At 39.3% G+C, this 22,297-nt stretch overlaps 1 protein-coding gene across 2 annotated transcripts in view; it reads right to left on the reverse strand.

Moving 5' to 3' along the window:
* The window catches only part of ELOVL6 (ELOVL fatty acid elongase 6), a 149,976-nt gene that overhangs the window by 124,703 nt on the left and 2,976 nt on the right, over positions 1-22,297 (reverse strand). The gene's annotated exons all lie outside the window — the stretch shown is intronic.

A 22,297-nucleotide genomic window follows, 5' to 3' on the forward strand; every position in this document is an offset into this window, starting at 1 on the left:
CCTGGCCTTCAGGCATTTTAAATATATATTCTCATAATAATGAATGCTTTTACTTTTGAACATCATAAATTTTTTAAAAAGGTGAAATGATACCTCTTTTTGCCTGTGGCCCTACTGAATCAGACTAGACTTACCAAGTTTTCTATTGACCTTAGAATTCCTGATGTGCTAGGCTGACATTCCTATAATGTCAACACACGTTCACTAAAATGAATTTGCTTTTCTGCTGTAAGACCTATTAGTCACAGATGAAAATTCTACAACTATAGAATACATGTAAAGCACAAGAAATTGTCACACTATATACCATGACCTTTACCTACATTTTTACTTTTGCTTCAAAGTTGGCATATTTAGATTTAGATGCGTCTAAAACCATCCCAAGAATATAATGCACTGAATGAACAACCTAATTATTCTTATAGAGTGCAATTAACTCATAGGATACTTGTTAGTATCCTATGTATTAACTAATCATTCCTTTTGCCTCTTCTTAATGTAATTTTACGGACCATATAATCTAAGAATGTGTAAATTCCATGTATATTATAATTTGTTTATACTATAAATATAATTTATAATTTAAAAAACTAAAAAAAAAAATCAAATCACTGTTGGGCTCATATACAATCAAGACATAAGTACTGGCCAGTCACAGTGGCTCATGCCTGTAATCGCAATACTTTGGGAGGCTGAGGCGGTGGGCAGATCACTTAAGGCTAGGAGTTTGAGACCAGCCGGGCAACATGGCGAAACACTGTCTCTACAAAAAATACAAAAATTAGCCAGGTGTGGTGGTGCACGCTTGTAATCCCAGCTACTCAGGAGGCTGGGACATGAGAATCGCTTGACCCCAGAGGCAGAGGTTGCAGTGAGCCAACATTGCGCTACTGCACTCCAGCCTGGGCAACAGAGCAAGACTCTGTCTCAAAAAAAAAAAAGACATAAATATAATGTTCTCACCTATAAAATGGAGTTGAAAAATCCTATTTTACAGGGTTGAAGGAGACTATGAGATAATGTAAATGTAGTGTGTAAAATTTTAAATACTGACATATGTAAGTAACATCAATGATAACAACATAACTAAAACATATACAGCATCAGTGAAAGCTTTACATATATTAACTCATTTAATCAATGTAACAACTCTTATCAGGTTAGTTTATTATTATTAAACTATGCTTTATAAAAGACTTTTACCCTCTCCAAGGTTACAAAGCTGAACAAGGATCAGAACTCAGGCAGTCTAGCCCTAGAGTTACATTACATCTATCATCCCTCTTTATGATGTTACTATCATATGATCCAACAGCGACAGTAACAGCAAATAAAGTCTAAGTCATGCCTTCATAGGAAGGGTAAGTGAGATCTTTATTATGTGCTGAGTAACTGATGATGAATGACAGATTCCAGTATCAATGGTCACAGTGCTTTCTCAATATGGGGTCATGTTTTAGGATCTCATGTCATGTAATGTGTAAAACTATTCTTTCTTAATCATTTGTACTTGTCTAAATCATTATTCTTCTACTTCCATTAGAAAGTTTGTATTTAGAGCTCTCCTCATTGGCATAGTGGTGAGTTAAAAAAAAAAAAAAAGAACAAGAAAGTATCTAGAGCTCTATCTTCAGAGATTAAAGAGTAATTTACTCAATAGTTTACATTTAACAACACCATGAATAAATCAATGTTTCTACCTTATTTATTTATTTATTTATTTATTTATTTTTTGAGATAGAGTCTCACTCTGTTGCCCACGCTGGAATGCAGTGGCGTGATCTTGGCTCACTGCAACCTCCACCTCCCAGGTTCAAGTGATTCTCCTGCCTCAGCCTCTCAAGTAGCTGGGACTACAGGCACGTACCACCACACCCGGCTAATTTTTGTATTTTTAACAGAGATGGGGTTTCACCATGTTGGCAGGCTGGTTTCAAACTCCTGACCTTGTGATCTGCCCACCTCGGCCTCCCAAAGTGCTGGGATTACAGGCATGAGCCACCACAGCTAGCCTCAAAGTTTCTATTTTTTTAGAAGACCTTTCCATTTGTGAAGTCATGTAAAAAGTCCCAACATGATTTTTACTGCAACCTGAAATTGTTTCTTTCTTCTGAGAGTATACATTTTTGTGCTAGCATGGTCAAAGATACCTCATAGCCAACCCAATCCCCCTCCTTTGCCAATAGATAAACTTTACCTGATATTGTGTGGAGGGCAATGTGCCTGGCCCTTGAGAGACAAAGTGCAAGACTGGTTTAAGCCTCTCAAGGTGATCAGTCTCTTTGTCATTCTTTGTCATTATTTTTGAGATGGAGTTTCACTCTTGTTGCCCAGGCTGGAGTGCAATGGCATGATCTCGGCTCACTGCAACCTCTGCCTCCCAGGTTCAAGCGATTCTCCTGCCTCAGCCTCCCGAGTAGCTGGGATTACAGGCATGTGCCACCATGCCCAGCTAATTTTGTATTTTTAGAAGAGACAGGGTTTCTCCATGTTGGTCAGACTGGTCTCGAACTCCTGACCGCAGGTGGTCTGCCTGCCGCGGCCTCCCAAAGTGCGAGATTATAGGCGTGAGCCACCACGCCTGGCCTCTTTGTCATTTAAGAGTTGGTGTAGGAAAGCAATCCCCATCCTCTGTCAGTGAATGGTCCAAGAGTGAAACACATCACCAGGCCTGGCTGATGGCATGAAGTTATAGCAATAATAAGAGCAGATCTAGGCATGTTGGTTCATGCTTGTAATCCCAGTGATTGAGAGGCTAAGGCTGGAGGATTTCTTGAGGACAAGAGTTCAAGACCAACCTGGGCAACATAGCATGACCCCATCTCTACAAAAAATTTTAGAATTTGTCAGGTGTGGTGGCATGTCCTGTAGTCCGAACTACTTGGGAAGCTAAGATGGGAGGATCATTTAAGCCCAGGAATACGAGACTGCAATAAGCTGTAATCATGCCACTGCACGCCAGCCTGGCTGACAGAGTGAAACACTGTTTCTTAAAAAATAAATAAATTAATTAATAATAATAATAAAATAAGAGCATATCCTTCTATAAACTTACCAAGTGCAAGTTGGCTTGGAGGCTTTGCCTTGACAAGAAAGCAAACAAAAAGGCTCCTTTGCCACACTGCTCCTTTCTTTCTGCCTGAGATGCTTGTGTGGGAAACTTGGTGATATGGCAGCCACCTTGTGACCATGAAGAAAAAACTATTGACACATTATGAATGGCAAAACGGAAACTTAGATAGAACCTAGATCATTGATAACATTATTAAAACCACTAAACAACCACTGAGGCTTCCAATCAAAGTTATTGTTATGTGAAATAATTAAAAGTCTTCATGTTCTAGGCTACAGTTAATTAAGTTCTGTTACAGTTGAAAACATCCTAAAAGTTCCCTGATTGGCATAAATGTTCTTCACACCAAACTGATGAGTATTACCCAAAAATGACATAATCCATGAAGAAAATAATCTGAAACTTATTGCATTTTGTACCCGACTGGTCAAACTTAAAACAATTTTAATACTATTATTCAGTATATTTTGTGTTTCTCTAAAGCTACTAGTTTTCTTTGCCCTGTCGTCTAAAAATGATTAAAAAATAATTTGCTATCTAAAAAGAGTGAGATGCATCTCCTCAAGCTTTTCATGTGTCAGCCAGAACATTACATTAAAGAAACAGAATTCTCTCATTTACAGTTTGGTGCAGGAAGTATTTAACAACATGCAAAAATATCCATTCTATATATTTCTTAAAAGTTAGGCTACAGAAAAATATGGTATGAAAACTATGATAATATTTTTGTTAAAAAGAAAATGAGCCGTGCACAGTGGCTCACGACTGTAATTCCAGCACTTGGGGAGGCCAAGGCGGGCGGATCATGAGGTCAAGAGTTCGAGACCGGCCTGTCCAATATGATAAAACCCCATCTCTACTAAAAAAAAATTAGCCGGGCGTGGTGGCGCATGCCTACAGTCACTACTACTTGGGAGGCTGAGGCAGGAGAATCCCTTGAACCGGGGAGGTGAAGGTTGCAGTGAGCTGAGATGGAGCCAAGATTGTGCCACTGCACGCCAGCCTGGGCGACAGACAGTGAGACTCCATCTGAAAAAAAAAACAAAAAAACAAAAGGAAAATGGGCCAGACGCGGTGGCTCACACCTATAGTCCCAGCACTTTGAGAGGCCAAGTCAGGACTGCTTAAGCTCAGAAACTTGAGAGCAACCTGGGCAACATAGTGAGACCTTGTCTCTACAAATAATCAAAAAATTAGTCAGGTGTGATGGTGCTTGCCTGTAGTCTCAGCTACTTGGGAGCCTGAGGCTGGAGAATCACTTGAGCCAGAAGACTGAGGCTGCAGCAGCCTCGGTGACAGAGAGCGACTCTGTCCTAAAACAAACAAACAAAAACATAAAGATGGATAAAAAGCTTTGAAAGACTTACACCAAAATGTTAGTGTATATCTCAGGGTGACATTTGTTTTCTTCTTTTCACTCGTGTTTCTTAAATTTTCTATAATGTATTAAAGTTACCTGCTCCAAGCCTATCCACAAGAAGCAAAAAACTACAACTGATAAAATTTATGCTTTTACAAGTGTCTCTGCAACAGTATGTATTTTTTATTTACCAAGATGAATTCTAGTAGTTCTCTACATTGGGTAAAATCTTTAAAAAAATAAAAAAAAAAAAGATTATATGTATACCTTCATAATTCTAGGCCTCCAGATACATACAATTTGATTGACGAGGCAAACAAATAAAATACATGTATGTAAACTTCAGAAAATAGGGCAAAAATAGGCCAGGTATAGTGGCTCATGCCTGTAATCCCAGCATTTAAGGAGGCTGAGGTGGACGGATTACCTGAAGTCAGGAGTTCGAGACCAGCCTGGCCAACATGGTGAAACCCCGTCTCTACTAAAAATACAAAAAATTAGCTGGGCGTGGTGGCACATGCCTGTAATCCCAGCTACTCAGGAGGCTGAGACAGGAGAATTGCTTGAAACTGGGAGGCAGAGGTTGCAGTGAGCCGAAATTACTCCACTGCACTCCAGCCTGGGCAACAAGAGCAAAACTCCATCTCAAAAAAAAGGGCAAAAATGTTAGATCATTAAACCCAAATGAAATAAAGAGAAAACAAGAATATTTCTTTTCATTTTCACATGAAAAAATACAATTTAAGCTAATACTAAAGACAACTAGCAAGCTATTGATGGTCTGGCCTAAGGTCAATGAAAACTTGATTTATATAATGCTTTGGAAAACTACTTCATTCCAAATGTCCTAGATATTACATATAAACAAGACATACGGAGCTGTTATGTCGTAACTACCTAGAGAAAACAGTTTAAATCTAGTATAACACATCTAGATATGATAAACTATAAACATAAAAGAACCTATATTCTTTCCACTGAGTAAAATTTAATCCTGAAGAAGGACGACCATTAGCACCTAATTTTAGTTATTTTCTGTACTCCATCAGGAAATGGTGGATGGAATATGTCATCAGCTTCACACTCCCTATTCCTCATCCCTCCAGCATTGCTGGGGAGAAAGGAGTCTCTGGACACTGAATGCTCTGTGGGGAAGAAATATCAGCCATAAAATGTTTAGTCAGAAGACAAACTCTTAGGTCTCTGAGGACGAGCCTTCTGTTACTTATCCATGGTATAATTCTCAAAAACATGGTAGAGTTTTTTCTTTTAGTATATGCCACATAGTTTTCTATTGTGAGTGTGTTTATTGTATTCATATAATGCAAGTTCACCCCCTAAAAATCTCGGGTTTGCCTGAATTATCTGTGTGAAATAACACCCACAATTTAAGCCCAGATAGTAAATATAATGTGCTAATCTCGTCTCACTCTAACAGCAGAACTAAAGGTTAGAATTAACATTTGCTGGATTTAAAAAGAATAAGCCAAATCATTAAGAAAGCTTTATTTATTTACTTATATATGTATGTATATATTTATTTATTTATAGGAACAGGGTCTCATTTTGTTGCCCAGGCTACTAGAGTGGAGTAGTACAATCAAGGTTAACTGCTGCCTCAAACTCCTGGGCTCAAGCAATCCTCCTGCTTCAGCCTCCCAAATAGTTGAGACTACAAGCAGCTATCAAACCTGGCTAATTATTATTTTCTCTTTTTATTTTTATTTTTTAATAAAGCAAGATGAGTTCTCACCATGTTGCCCAGATTGGTCTCAAACTCCTGGAATCAAGCAATTCTCCTGGCCTCACGGCCTCAGCCTCCCAAAGTGCTGGGATTACAGGCATGAGCCGCCACACCTGGCCTATACTTTGTTTTCTTATATCCAGAAATAATAATTTAAGTGGTCTATAGCTTAAGAATGAAATTTTGTCTAAATTTAGATAAAGGATAGAAACAAAAAATAGCCAAGAACTGTTTATAGAGATTTCTTAAAACTGTATTCCAAGGCCACATGTGGTGGCTCACATCTGTAACCCCAGCACTTTGGGAAGCCAAGGCAGAAAGATTACTTGAGACCAGGAATTCAAGACCAGCCCAGGCCCCATAGCAAGACTCAGTCTCTACAAATAATTTAAGATTTTAGCTGGGTGTGGTAGTGCATCCCTGTAATCCTAGCTACTAGGGAGGCTGAGGCAGAAGGATTGTTTGAGCTGCATTCGAGGTTACAGTGAGCTATGATTGTGCCACTATCCTCCAGCATGGGAGACAGAGTAAGACCCAGTCTCAAAAAAAAAATTAAATTAAATTAAGGCCGGGCGCAGTGGCTCACGCCTGTAATCCCAACTCTCTGAGAAGCTGAGGCGGGTGGATTGCTCGACTCCAGGAGTTCAAGACCAGCCTGGGCAACACAGTGAAACCCTATGTCTACTAAAAATACAAAAAATTAGCTGAGTGTGGTGGTGTGCACCTGTAATACCAGATACTCGGGAGGCTGAGTTGGGAGAATCACCAGAGCCCGGGAGGTTGAGGCTGCAATAAGCCAAGATCGCACCTCTGCACTCCAGCCTGAGTGACCAGAGTGAGACCCTGTCTAAATAAATAAATAAATAAATAAATAAATAAAGTTAAAACTGTATATGATTTTGAACCAGTCTCCTCTAACCTCTAGGGACATAGACAATAGACAGAAAAAGACTGGGATGGAAAGCCAGGTCTTCCTAGATCTAAGCCAACTTCCTAGATCCTAGTTAACTTGATCAACTACAGGGTAACTAAGATGTAAACAAGGAGGAGAGGAGAGAAAATAAAATAAAATGTAAAACAAAACAAAACGTCTACTTTCTGTGTACTGAAAGGTAACCTTCTCCATCTTTCTTCTCTCAGAAAGGAAGTCTAGAAGACTAGAAATGGCCCAGACCAGTATGATCTGCTTCACAAAGCAGTCCTGTGGAAAGCCCTGTCACATTGCTCCCAATCCGATCACACATACCAGGCTCTCTGGATCCACAGAGCCTGGCCTCTTGACTAGACAGACTGGCCCCTTCTAAACTTCGTTTCAGAGAGTATCAAAATCTTTCTAGCTCCTCTTAACCAGACACTATCTCCTAGGCATTCTGCAGTACTACTGAAGATATTTGTTAACCACGTACTCCGGGTACATGTGCAGCATCTGTTTCCAGGTACCACAAGGTCCCTGAGCCAATTATTCTATTCATTTTTTCTCACTCTAGGGATAGGTTTATGCTTAACCTTTTGTCTCTATTAGATTAGATGACTTTTGTCCCTGGGGAACCTTTGTCCCATTAGATACATTCCTGGGCCCACATGTAAAAGTTGTAATGCTAAAGTTAAATTAATGTTTTTTATCATCCTCCCTTGAAGTATGATCCTTTCCTATTAAAAAAATCAAATTATGTAATTTATTATTGGAGAAGGAGAAACAAGTTTATTGTGACATCAACAATATGGCTCCTCCTCCCCAGTCTAAGAAAGCATATTCATTTGGAGTAAGAATGTGCAGTTCAATGTCCTCACAAACTGTCTTTATGTTTAATTGTATTGCTAATTTTAATGTTATTTTTAAATGAATTAGTTTTTTTTAAGATTGTTACCTGACGCCAGATATTGTACATACATCTTTGTAAAATGAAACTTATCTTAAAACATTAAGTACATTATGGTTAATGCAAAGAATGTGAAAATAAGACCACATGGATAATCACACCACCCACATATACCCAGAATATAATATGAACAGATTATAGAAAACTGGAACAGGGAGGCCAGGCACGGTGGCTCATGCTTGTAATCACAGCACTGTGGGAGGCCGAGGTGGGTGGATCACCTGAGGTCGGGAGTTCGAGACCAGCCTGACCAACATGGAGAAACCCCGTCTCTACTAAAAATACAAAGTTAGCCAGGCGTGGTGGCCCATGCCTGTAATCCCAGCTACCTGGGAGGCTGAGGCAGGAGAATCACTTGAACCCAGGAGGCAGAGGTTGCGGTGAGCCAAGATCGCGCCATTGCACTCCAGCCTGGGCAGCAAGAGAGAAACTCCTTCTCAAAAAAACAAAAAAAAAACAGAAAACTGGAACAGGGGCCGGACGCAGTGGCTAATGCCTGTAATGCCAGAACTTTGGGAAGCCAAGGCGGATGAATCACCTGAAGTTGGGAGTTCGGGACCAGCCTGACCAACATGGAGAAACATCCTCTCTACTAAAAATACAAAATTAGTCAGGCATGGTGGCGCATGCCTGTAATACCAACTACTCAGGAGGCTGAGGCAGGAGAATCGCTTGAACCTGGGAGGGGCAAGTTTTGATGAGCCGAGATCATGCCATTGCACTCCAGCCTGGGCAACAAGAACAAAACTCCATCTCAAAAAAAAAAAAATGAAAACTGGAACAGCAGAAGGATAAGGAGTAAACTCTGACCTTATTTCTCTCTTGCCCAAATTCCTATCTAAAGGGTCTGGGGAGTCACACCCTACAAATCAAAAAATCTCTCCAAACCTGAATCTGGCATAACATCACATGACAGATAAAGAAGGAAATCAAAATATTTTACCCCGAGGCTTCTAGATGACTTTATTTAAAAAACAAACAAACAAAAAAACACCCAAAATATGTTTCTTCGCTACTAAGGACAGTCACGTATGAGACTTTATGTACCTAAGAACCTTATGTAGAACCACAACCCCTTATCTTAACCCAGACACTCTTTTCTACTGATTCCTGGCTTTTAGATAATAATTCAACTCTTAACAAACTGCCAATCAGAAAATATTTGAACCCAGCTGTAAGCAACACCCCCTCCCTAATTCAAGTTGTCCTGCTTTTCTGGGCAGAACCAATATATACCTCACATGTATTGACTGACGTCTTAAGTCTCCCTAAAATGTTTAAAACCAAGCTATAAACCAGCCACCTTGTGCACATGTTCTCGGGACCTCTTGAGACTATACCTCAGGCCATGGTCACTCATATTTGGCTCAGAATAAATCTCTTCAAATATTTTACAGTGCTTGGCTCTTTTCATCAACAAAGATAAATAATAACCATTGTTTTACCACCTTTACAGAACTATTTTTTTTTTTTACCTCTTTAGTATGTTTTTCTTCCAGGTTTTTTTCTTCTTGTGCATACAATTCCACCCTTCCTTCTACTTTAGAGAAGTCTTTTTTTAAAAGTCATCTCGGCCAGGCATGGTGGCTCACAGCTGTAATCCCAGCAATCTGGATTGCTTTGAGGTCAGGAGACCAGCCTGGGCAACGTGGGGAAACCCCATCTCTACAAACAATACAAAAATTAGCTATGCGTGGTGGCGTATGCCTGTGGTCCCAGCTACTTGGAAGGCTGAAGTGGGAGGATCACTTTAGACTGGGAGGCAGAGGTTGCAGTAAGCTGAGATCGCACCACTGTACTCCAGCCTGAGCAACAGAGTGAGACCCTGTCTCAATAAATAAATAAATAAATAAATAAATAAAAAATAAAAAAACATCTCTCTCTGATTGGAGTAGATAGTTTGAGTACCTAGAAAAGGACTAATAATCCCCAACAGTTAGCATGGATTCACTGATAGTCAGTCATGTTAAATGCCTATGTTTTCTTCTTAAAAATGAGATTAGATGAAGAGAGTAAAATATTTTTAAGGCACTAGACAATCTCCCATGATTCACTTAAGGAAATACAAAGCAGTGCCAGATAATATAATCAGATACATTTAAAAGTTAATGAACAGCCTCGTATGTCCATGCATGCATGCATTCAACTATTCAAACACTGAATACGCCAAATTCTGTGGTAAGCACTGGTTTCAGAGAAAATATTTATCTATTTATAAACCAAGTGCCAGTGAACCACAAAAAAAGAGCAATAGATATAGGTGAGTGGAGAGAAGAAGGCTTTGGAATTCAAATTTCAACTAAGTAGGCACTGGACAAGGGCTGCTTCTAGAGGTAACATTAAGAAGGGAATTTGGTGCCAGATTTTGAATGACCTTAAAACAATGGGAAAGCACTGAAGGTTTTTAACCATTGTGATGACAAGATCAGATCAGTGACTCAGAAAGACAATGGGAGGTAGGAATCTAGAAGACTAAAAGTAGTCCTGGGGAGCTAAAGGAAGTCAATGGCAAGCACAATGAACCAAGAAAAAGGGAATTGACAGCCAACTCACACAGGAATTGGTTGTAAATTACAGGTAGGAGAAAAGGGAGATGAGTACTTTGGTGCTGAGCTATGTACTGGTCCCACACAGATGACAAAGAAGGTAAACCAGATTAGCTAAGGAAGAGTTCAGTCTATAAAATCGATGGTTTGAGAAGACAAACCCAAAGAATGAGAGATGCAATCAGTTTCATACAGAGCAGTGCTTCTCCCTAGGGCAAGTGGGAAGGTTTTTCACAGTAACACTTGTCTGGACCCCTCCATAGATCTGCTAAATCTGAATCCCTGAGATAAGCCTGTGCATGTGTGTACTGGGGAAAAATAAACTCTGTGTAAGTCTGATTCAATACCTGGGTAAGGATCATGGACATGGAGCAAGCTTCTAAAGCTTTTTCTTACCCTACACTTTTCTCTTGTCAGTGGAAAAAGGATTTAGTAATTACAAAGAGCTGGCAAAGAACCAAATACTAACCAAAGTAGTGCAATCACACACAATATCAGCAATCACAAAGTACAGGTTCAAAAAAGTATTTTTGTTAATATGAATGCAAGAGCAGTAATTCAAAACTAAATACAACTCAAGGCAACCTTGTATTCACTGATAACAGTGTCCTTAAATTTTGTAGAATGTCATGTATGTACAGTAGGAGCTTTGCAATGTTCCAAAGCAATGAGTGGCAGCCTTTTTAGCAGAATATGTAATTAGAACCTCACTCCTACCCCTACGCAAGAGCAAGCCTCTAGTACACACTTACTGTGTTGAATGTACTAAGTGCCAAATTTTAGCAAGTTTTAATAAATCTCTTAGAGGTTTCTAGTAGGTAATACTTAATTGTTCAAACCAAAAGAGGGCTAGTATTTTATTTTTCTTAAGTAGCGAGGTAGATTACCAGTGGACTGCAAATAAAATCTGAGAAATGGCTTAGAAAAGAAGGCCTAGAGAGAACATAATATATACAAGTAGTACTAAGACAGCCATGCAGAAGTGGAAATAAAAGACAGCTAGAGGCACAATTAGGATGACAGGAGGACTGATGGAGGAACCTGTCTTTCAGGTCAATATGTAGAAGAACCTTTAATGAAAGGATAGAACTTTCAAGTGAGTATGTAGAAATACCTTCAATCAGCCACTCCATGTGTAATGGACTGAAAGAGGCTTCCTGAGAAGTCCTGAGGTCTTGGATAACCAAGAGAAGAATAAGAAAACGATTTATTTAAGGCTGGGTGTGGTGGCTCACACCTGTAATCCCAGCACTTTGGGAGGCCGAGGTGGGCAGATCACAAGGTCAGGAGTTCGAGACCAGCCTGGCTAACATGGTGAAACCCTGTCTCTACTAAAAATAGAAAAATTAGCCAGGTGTGGTGGCAGACGCCTGTAGTCTCAGGAGGCTAAGCCAGAAGAATCGCTTGAACCCGGAAAGCAGAGGTTGCAGTGGGCCAAAATTGCGCCACTGTACTACAGCCTGGGCAACAGAGGGAGACTCCGTCCCAAAACAAAAAAAGACAAAACAAAAACAAAAACAAACAGAAAAAAAATAAAGTGACTTAACAAGTAGGTGACTATTCCTGCTGACCACCAATCCACACAAAAATGCTATCATCTATAACCTTCTCTACAGTCAAGAAAACTTATTTTGAGACATCTGATAGCCTACCCATCTCTCTCCTACTGGCCCCCACACAACGTAAAAATAAACAACGCTGAGAAGCAGTGTGATAGTCTTCCTTTTTCCTCTTCTGATCAGACTCTCTACATTCTGAATGTTGGGATGTTTCTGATTCAAAACAAGCAATATGGGTTAGTGCCAGTGATTATTTTAAATATAAGTGGAATGGGTTCAGGTGCAATGGCTCTGGCCTCTAATCCCAGCACTTCAGGAGGTGGAGGTCACTTAAGGTCAGGAGTTTGAGACCACCCTGGCCAACATGGTAAAACCCTGTCTCTACTAAAAATACAAAAATGAGTCAGGCATGGTGGCATGTGCCTGTAAGTCCAGCTAGTCAGGAAGCTAAGGTGGGAGAATCACTTGAACCCAGGAAGTGGAGGTTGCAGTGAGTCGAGATTACACCACTGCACTCCAGCCTAGGTAACAGAACGAGACTCTGTCTCAAAAAAAAAATATATATATATATATATTTATATATATACACACACAAATATATACATATATACACACATGTATATATTTATATATATACACACACAAATATATACATATATACACATATATGTATATATATACACACACACAAATATATACATATATGTATATATGTATATATATACACACACATATATATACATATGTATGTATATATTTATATATATACACATATGTATGTATATATTTATATATATACACATATGTATGTATATATTTATATATATACACATATGTATGTATATATTTATATATATACACATATGTATGTATATATTTATATATATACACATATGTATGTATATATTTATATATATACACATATGTATGTATATATTTATATATATACACATATGTATGTATATATTTATATATATACACATATGTATGTATATATTTATATATATACACATATGTATGTATATATTTATATATATACACACACAAATATATACATATATACACATATGTATGTATATATTTATATATATACACACACAAATATATACATATATACACATATGTATGTATATATTTATATATATACACACACAAATATATACATATATACACATATATATACATATATATGAAATGTTTCAAAAAAAAAAAAAAACAACTATCAATTGAATAAAACCATGGATGTCAATGTTCTGTGATTTCAAATTCATTATGTATTATTCAATAAAGTAGGTAAACCTACCTTATGATGTCATGTAATAGTTATTATAATTAGCCAATCCTTATCTTCACTCATTTTATATTTATTCTACTTCTATTACAATTTTAACATTTCAATTTATGATGAAAATTTAAAAATGTGTGAGGCAGTGCATAGTTTTTTAAACTTCTGTTAGAGGCATATGAGTAAAAGAATCTGAAAATCACTCCTTTTCCTATGGAAAACTCCATAAAACAAATTTCTTCTGATTAAGCACCACAATTAAGAGGTCCTTTGACCTCTTAATCATCCCTTAATTTACATAGTATCTATTGTTTCACTCCTTTCTGGAGCCATTTTTGACTGGACATGAAGTTTCCACCTCTTCACAAGAGTTACTATGTAGCAAACAGTAAGCAGAGAAAAAGCATATAACCTAACTGCTTGGACAAATGAAATCTTCTCAAGTTAGACCTCAGCAAAATGAAAAAAAAAAAAAAATTGCTTGGGAGGCCGAGGCAGGTGGATCACCTGAGATCAGGAGTTTGAGACCAGTGAAACCCCGTCTCTACTAAAAATACAAAAAATTAGCCTGGCATGGTGGCACTCATGTGTAGTCCCAACTAATAGGGAGGCTGAGGCAGGAGGATCGCTTGAACCCAGGAGGCAGAGGCTGCAGTGAGCCGAGATCACACCACTGCACTCCAGCCTGGGCAACAGGAATGAAACTCCATCTAAAAAAAAAAAAAAAAAAAGTAATGTGATAGTATGTAAATCTGTTCAGTGCAGTCCCTGGCACATAATAGGGAACTCAGGCTGTCACAATTTAGGTACTGCATGGTCTAAGGCATACTAAAAAACCTGGAAACAAGGCTGAAGGAAATGGGGCAAAATAACAGTGGCTGCCTCTGGAAAAGAATTAAAGGTGTTTCCTTTCCGACATCTTTATACTTCTTAATGTTTTCATTTCATTTCTTTTCCTATAACTATTTCTTATTTTAGAATCAGGAAAAGAATTTAAAGCTAATAAAATTAAACAAAAGGTATTCTGTGATTCTTCACATTGTAGGAGCTGACCTTCAAGAATAGGGATATCCCCAACCCACATATTTTTATTTTACTGTCAACAGTGGGTGGCCTATTTACAAGTAGCTACACTAAAACCTGCTGAGAAGAAAGTCTGGCTGCAGATCAGGTGGAAACACAAATTCCCAGGGTCTAGAACCAAGCTGAGTGCAAGAAATTAATATCACAGAGCAGACAAAAAATATTTTATAGGCCAAAGCTTTATTCTGGCCTTAAGTATTCAGGATCCATCCAGTGAAAATTATTAACAAAAGAGACATTTGTGAGATCATTGACTAAAACCACAGATACCTGACATGTTTCCAGTGCAGCCAAGTTTTCAAGTGCATTGTTTTTCTGATTGAATATTGTATTAATATTCAAATAAGAGGATGATTGGGGCCTTGTGACACACCCCTCATCATCACACCAGCCATCCAAGCCTTATTCAAGCCTGGAACCCAGTTTTCCTTTTCTGGTTCCTACATGCAAATCCCAACTCCCTTTCCTGAGTTGTCCATTGTGCAAAAGATCACAAAGAGTGGCTGCAAGGGTTTAACAGTTAAAGTACGTAAAACATTGGCCAAGCGCGGTGGCTCATGACTGTTATCCCAGCACTTTGGGTGGCCGAGGTGGGCGGATCACCTGAGGTCAGGAGTTCGAGACCAGCCTGACCAACATGGAAGAAACCCCATCTCTACTAAATATACAAAAAAAATTAGCCAGGCATGGTGGCGTATGCCTGTAATGCCAGCTACTCAAGAGGCTGAGGCAGGAGAATTGCTTGAACCTGGGAGGCGGAGGTTGCGGTGAGCCGAGATCACGCCATTGCACTCCACTGGGCAACAAGAGTGAAACTCGGTCTCAAAAAAAAAAAAAAATGTATAACATTATAAAAGGATGCCTGCAATCAGGTAACCATGTATTAACTGTTAGTATCATTGCTCCTGAATGAAGAAAATCTACCCTGCTGTCTAGGTGTGGTGGTTTACACCTGTAATCCTAGCACTTTGGGAGGCTGAGATGGGAGGATCACTTGAGGCCAACAGTTCAAAACCAGCCTGGGCAACATAGCAAGACTCCCATCTCTCCAATACAATAAAAAAATTAGTCGGGTGAGGTGGCGCGTGCCTGTAATCCCAGCTACTTGGGAGGCTGAGGCAAGAAGATCGCTTGGACCAAGAAGCGGAGTTTGAGATTACAGTGAAGTATGATTGTGCCACTGCACTCCAGCCTGGGTGACAAGCAAGACCCTGTCTCTATTTAAAAAAGAGAGAGAGAGGCTAGACGCAGTGGCTCATGGCTGTAGTCCCAAAACTTTGGGAGGCCAAGGTGGGCAGATCACTTAAGGCCAGGAGTTCGAGACCAGCCTGGCCAACATGGTGAAACCCCGTCTCTACTAAAAATACAAAAATTAGGCAGGTGTGGTGACAGGTGCCTGTAATCCCAGCTACTCAGAAGGCTGAGGCAGGGGAACTGCTTGAACCCAGGAGGTGGGAGTTGCAGTGAGCTGACAGCCAAGATCATGCCACTGCACTCAGACGGAGACACAGCAAGATTCCGTCTCAAAAAAAAAAAAAAAAAAAAAAAAAAAAAAGACAGAGAGAGAAAAGAAGAAAATGGAGTTATACTTGTTTACTTGTTTCACTTTAAATAGGATTATAGGGCTAGGCTCAGTGGCTCACAAGTGTAATCCCAGCACTTTGGGAGGCCGAGGCAGGCGGATCACAAGGTCAGGAAATCGAGACCATCCTGGCTAACACAGTGAAACCCCGTCTCTACTAAAAATAGAAAAATTAGCCGGGTGTGATGGCAGGCACCTGTAGTCTCAGCTACTCGGGAGGCTGAGGCAGGAGAATGGTGTGAACCCGGGAGGCGGAGCTTGCACTGAGCCGAGATGGTGCCACTGCACTCCAGCCTGGGCAACAGAGCCAGACGCCATCGCAAAAAAAAAAAAAAAAAAAAAAATAGGATTATAAACCTCATGTGTGTTTTGAGGAGGTAGATCTCCCTCCCCAAAATATATTTTATCAATAAAACTTTCCTTATATCACAACTAGGAACTCTTCTATAAAAGTTTTAGCAAGAAAAAAAACTGAAATATGAATCCCTGTAAATAAAAGTATTACAAAACTATGAGTGATTTTCTAGCAAAACTACTTCCAATCAGCATGTCTAATTTATCTCAGCAAATTTATCTTATCTCAGCAAAGGTAAGTGTAAGTATTTTTTCTCCTGTACTTTTTTTTTGTACAAAGTAAAGGCTTAAAGTTATATCTCAGTAAGTTCACAGTGGGCAACTAACTCAACAAAGGGTTTCCTAGTAATAGGAACCTTAAAACTAAAACTCGCAAACACTCAATGCAGAAAGAAATCATGATAAATGTATAAGCTTGAACTTAGATGACTGACATGGTCCCAGTCCCAAGCTTTGGGATAACTATTGCACAACCAACTTAAAATTACAAATTCATATTCTTTACTCTTGGGCAATACTTTTTTTGTTTTGTTTTGTTTTGAGACGGAGTCTTACTCTGTTGCCCAGGCTGGAGTGCAATGGTGCAATCTCAGCTCACTGGAACCTCGGCCTCCTGGGTTCAAGCGATTCTCCTGCCTCAGCCTCTGGAGTAGCTGGGATTACAGGCGCCCGCCACCACGCCCAGCTAATTTTTGTAGTTTTAGTAGAAATAGGGTTTCACCATGTTGGCCAGGCTGGTCTCGAACTCCTGACCTCAAGTGATCCACCCGCCTCAGCCTCCCAAAGTGCTGGGATTACAAGTATAAGCCGCCATGCCCGGCCACTTTTTTTTTTTTTTAACTTTTGTGTTTTTTTTGAGACAGTTTTGCTCTGTTGCCCAAGCTGCATTGCAGTGGCATAATCTCAGCTCACTGCAACCTCCACCTCCGGGTTCATGCCATTCTTGTGTCTCAGCATCCAGAGTAGCTGGGACTACAGGCGCGTACCACCATGCCCAGCTAATTTTTGTATTTTTTGTAGAGACAGGGTTTCGCCATGTTGACCAGGCTGGTCTCAAACTCCTGACCTCAAGTGATCCGCCTGCCTCGGCCTCCCAAAGTGCTGGCATTATAGGTGTGAGCCACCATGCCCGACCTGTACAGTACTTTTTAAAAAAGCGCTCATGTATCTCTAAAATAAATTATTGGAGGGTAAATATAATTAGAGATGCTGGGTTTTTTTAAAGTTCTCAGAAACCTGAATAACTATGCCAACATTTGTACCTGCCTGAATATACATACAATCAAAATCTGGATAAAGCAATGAAGTTATGAGTTTTAACATTACAATATAGCCAAGTCATAGTTTCACTCAGATTACCTAGGGTTATCAACAGAAATGACATACGTGGTACACGTAACTTTCCCTAAACTCTCCTAAAAAAGATAAATGAAAAGTAAATGGGAGTGGGTGGATGTGAGCTACATAAAGAGTAAAGGGAGGGCTGAGGCAAATTTTGTGGAATGATGTCTGGTTCCTATTAATAAAGGACAGTTTGGCTTACCTGTGTCCATATGTGAAAAATTAAGTTAATCATTAAGACAATGTTTGGTTAACTCATTTCAGAAAATAAAATACTTGGACCTGAAATATTTCAGATCACTTAAGCAAAGATAAATTCCCGAATTGCCAGAATGGTGCCACACTCATTTTACTTTGTTGTCTAAAGACTGATTAGATGGGGGGCTGGACACCTGTAATCCCTCCTACTCAGGAGGCTGAGGCTTGAACCTGGGAAGCAGAGGTTGCAGTGAGCCAAGACTGGGCTCAAAAAAAAGAAAAGAAAAAGAAAACTGATTAGATGGTTATTGTATATCCCCCTAAGTATTTCAAAGCCTCCGTCCCCCTCATAACTCTTCCACTATCTAAGTTGAAAGATTCCTCTGGCCGGGCATGGTGGCTCACAACTGTAATCCCAGCACTTTGGGAGGCCGAGGTAGGTGGATCACCTGAAGTCAGGAGTTTGAGACCAGCCTGACTAACCCGGTGAAAACCCGTTTCTGCTAAATACAAAAAAATTAGCTGGGTGTAGTGGCGCATGCCTGTAAACCCAGCTACTCAGGAGGTTGAGGTAGGAGAATCACTTTAACCCAGGAGGCAGAGGTTGCAGAAAGCCGAGGTGGAACAATTGCACTCCAGCCTGGGCAACAAGGGCAAAACTCCGTCTCAAGAAAAAAAAAAAAAAAAAAAGAAAGAAAGAAAAAAAGAAAAAGAAAGATTCTTCTTTCAAGGAAGTATATAAGGCAACTCTTAGATATGGAATAAGCTGACTTTGAAGTTTCCAGCCATTTTTCTTACAAATGCATGCAGAAGGTTACAAGGAAGATTTCAGGAAGAAATTTAAAGCAATCCTCACTAAAGGAAAAACAACAGCCAAATACTATGTCTGCATTTGAAAAGTTTCATTAAGTTCCAATGTTATACACTTTGACACGTTTAGAATCATCCTCAAACAAAAAAGCAACAGGCAATCCTCTGAAGATCACAAAATTTTACTTACATCGTGAAAAAGACTTCATGTAAAAATTTTAACCACTAATTATAACTAGTACAAATACACAGATGGATAATATAATCATAAAATATTTTGCATTAAGCTGGCTTTCATCCTTTGGAATCCTAAACAAGAATTGCATGAATATTTATAATTTATTAAAAGATACATGAAAGTTCAGATCAAAGCTCCAGCACAACTTTACATTATTTTCTAGGACCCCACACAGATCTCATGTTTTTTCTCTATGTATTTTCTCATTCTTCTCACTCTTAACCTAGTACATATGCCTACATCCCAGTGCTTTCTAAAAATTATTGAATGTCATGTTATGATCCTCACACAAGTTTTAATCCTAAATCAATATGAACTGTGATACCTCAAAATAAACAGCAAGTGACATGAGTACAATAAAGACACACTATATTCCTACAGAGCTGACCAAATTTGTTGCTGCAATGTTAATGATGAAATGAAACTCTGGCCTACTCTGTTCCACAGTCACAGATGCACTGTTTTCCAGCCATTTTTCTTACAAATGCATGTAGAAAGTTGCAAGGAAGACTTCAGGAAGCAATTCAAAGCAATCCTCACTAAATGAAAAACAACAGCCAAATACTATGTCTGCATTTGAACAGTTTCATTATCATTATGCTGCTATATTTTTTATGCTGCTATATTTGAGTTAAATGCTAACATAGGTTTTTAGTGATTTTTATGTTCTTTAATCATGAAATTGTACATCGTGTTACTTTCCAAACTTCACCTACAAAAAAGATATAGATGTACAATTCCTTTTAAAATGTTTCACGGCCATTTGCAGTGGCTCAAGCCCATTATCTCAGCACTTTCGGAGGCCGAGGTGGGTGGATTACTTGAGGTCAGGAGTTCAAGACCAGCCTGACCAACACGGTGAATTCCCATCTCTACTAAAAATACAAACATTAGCTTGGTGTCATGGCAGGCACCTATAATCCCAGCTGCTTGGGAGGTTGAGACATGAGAATCACTGGAACCCGGAGGCAGAGGTTGCAGCGAGCCAAGATCGTGCTCACTGCACTACAGCCTGGGCAACAGAGTGAGACCCTGTCTCAAAAATAAAATAAAATAAAATAAAATAAAATGTTTCACTCCTTTTTTACCTTTGGTAAAAACAAATTTGTGAATAAAAAGGCTTCCTCAGCTAAACAGCATTTAATTCTTAAAATTCCTATACTATCTTACAGACTCTATAATACAGAACACAAAATGTTAAAACAAGTAAACCCTTTTACACTACCAAGGGAGTGAATGGGGAGAAAAGTCAGAAAATATACAAAGCTTTGAAAGGCTGGATGTGTGGAGAATGCCAGGATGGGGGAGGGTTTCATGAAGTTCTAGGCAAGCCCTTTGAAGACGTCACCTCACATACATAATGTTACAGCAGTCAGCACAGGCCTCCTGCTTTCCTATTGGTGGGCACCGTGTCAGCCGACATCAGAAGATAATCATCATTGGCTAGACAATTACAACTGGAGCAACTAGCATCCACTGCTGTTAGCACAAACCTGGCAGGCTGCTGAAAGAGAAGGCAGAGAGAGCCCAGCTTCCCTTCTCACTCAATGAATTTTATGTCACCTTACCAATCACCTTACCAATCACCATTTTGCTCCCTGGCCAGCAGCACTTCTAACTTAAGTCAGCTCTTAGTGAGAAAAACAGGTAAAGGCCAGACATCTCATAAAATAGCAAAATGTCTCTATTTTCAATGTTGTAAAATTACAAGGACTTTTCAGTGAAAATTAGAATTCAAAACTCCTGTTTGGACCTATGAGCAGGCATTTTCCTCTACCTCATGTAATAAACTCTCATTGACCAGATAATATAACCAGACAGGATATTTTTCACTGGACATGTAGTTTCAAGATGAGGTCCAGGATGATTCTACAAGGGAATACACTTATTACTTTGCATTTCAATAGCTATTCTAACCTATTATATATGAAACTTTTTGCTAGCAAAGTAAAAAAAGTCTGCAGTATTTACTTTCATGGCTAGGCCAATGAGTATGAGGTTAATGATTCATTAAAGCAGCAATAAACTTGAAAACTAGCCTCAGTTGAACCCTTTAGGGTTTATACAAATGCTACTCCAAAAGTCGGGCCCCATTCCATTAATAAGTGCTATGGTTAGTAAGTATGGATTATAGGGTATGTTACCATTAATTTGCGCTATGTGGTTAGTAAGTATGGATTATAGCGTATGTTTAATAAAGTATTCTTTTTTTAGGTCCTCTTAAATGATGCTAGTTAGCAAAGACAGCATACTGGCAAAACACTACTCCTGGCCATTCTCACAATTCTTCAAAAGCCAGTGTAGCTCACTTTTGAGAGAGGCTGTTTTAATTCTCTAAATTAACAAGTTTTGCCTGTTACTAAGAAGAGATTTATAAGGACAACCACAAATTCCCAAAAGACAGAGTAGAAGCTTCACTATATCATGTTTTTCCTCCAGAAGCTATTTCAAACCATTTTAAGTTAATGAGTCTGAAAAAGGTAAGATTTTATGGTTTCCTCAAGTTCCTCTCTCCTCAAGAGGGTCTAAGCCTTGGTTATGGAGTTCCCTTCTCCTATTAAAAAGGGAATGAAAAGAAAATCTGGTTCAAGACTTTTTGTCCTGCATTAGCTGGATTTTATTAAAAATAAAAACTGAAAGTTTTAATTTGAACTTCCCGGGTTCAAGCAATTCTCCTGCCTCAACCTCCCGAGTGGCTGGGATTACAGGCACCCGCCACCACGCTCGGCTAATTTTTGGTATTTTTAGTAGAGATGGGGTTTCACCATATTGGCCTGGCTGGTCTCGAACTCCTGCCGTCAGGTGATCCACCCATCTCGGCCTCCCAAAGTGCTGGGATTACAGGCACGAGCCACCACACCCGGCTAATAAAATTAAATTTTAAAAAATGTTTAAAGTCTTTTTGGCTGTACAGTTTTTGGGGAGGGAGGAGAGATAAAATTGGGCACCCTGGGATATTGCGAGAAATGCACAAAATCTGGCATTAAAAAAAACATGAAAGTAAGACAATTAGGGCCAGGAAGAGTTGCAGGTAAGGGGTTAACAGCCAGCAGGGTTCTTTGACTGCAATAAGCAATCTAAGAACATAAAATCAACAAAGAAAGCAGAAGCCAGGAAGGGAAAAATCCCAAGATGTGACTCTGCCACGGTATGCAAGTTCTAGCCTGTTAACCTTCGGGTATTAACGAGTAGTGCTGGCAATAAAATGGGCACCAACCACCATTTCAACTCACTGGACATTTTC

This window comes from Pongo pygmaeus, chromosome 3 (assembly GCF_028885625.2).
Source record: "Pongo pygmaeus isolate AG05252 chromosome 3, NHGRI_mPonPyg2-v2.0_pri, whole genome shotgun sequence".
NCBI lineage: Eukaryota > Metazoa > Chordata > Mammalia > Primates > Hominidae > Pongo > Pongo pygmaeus.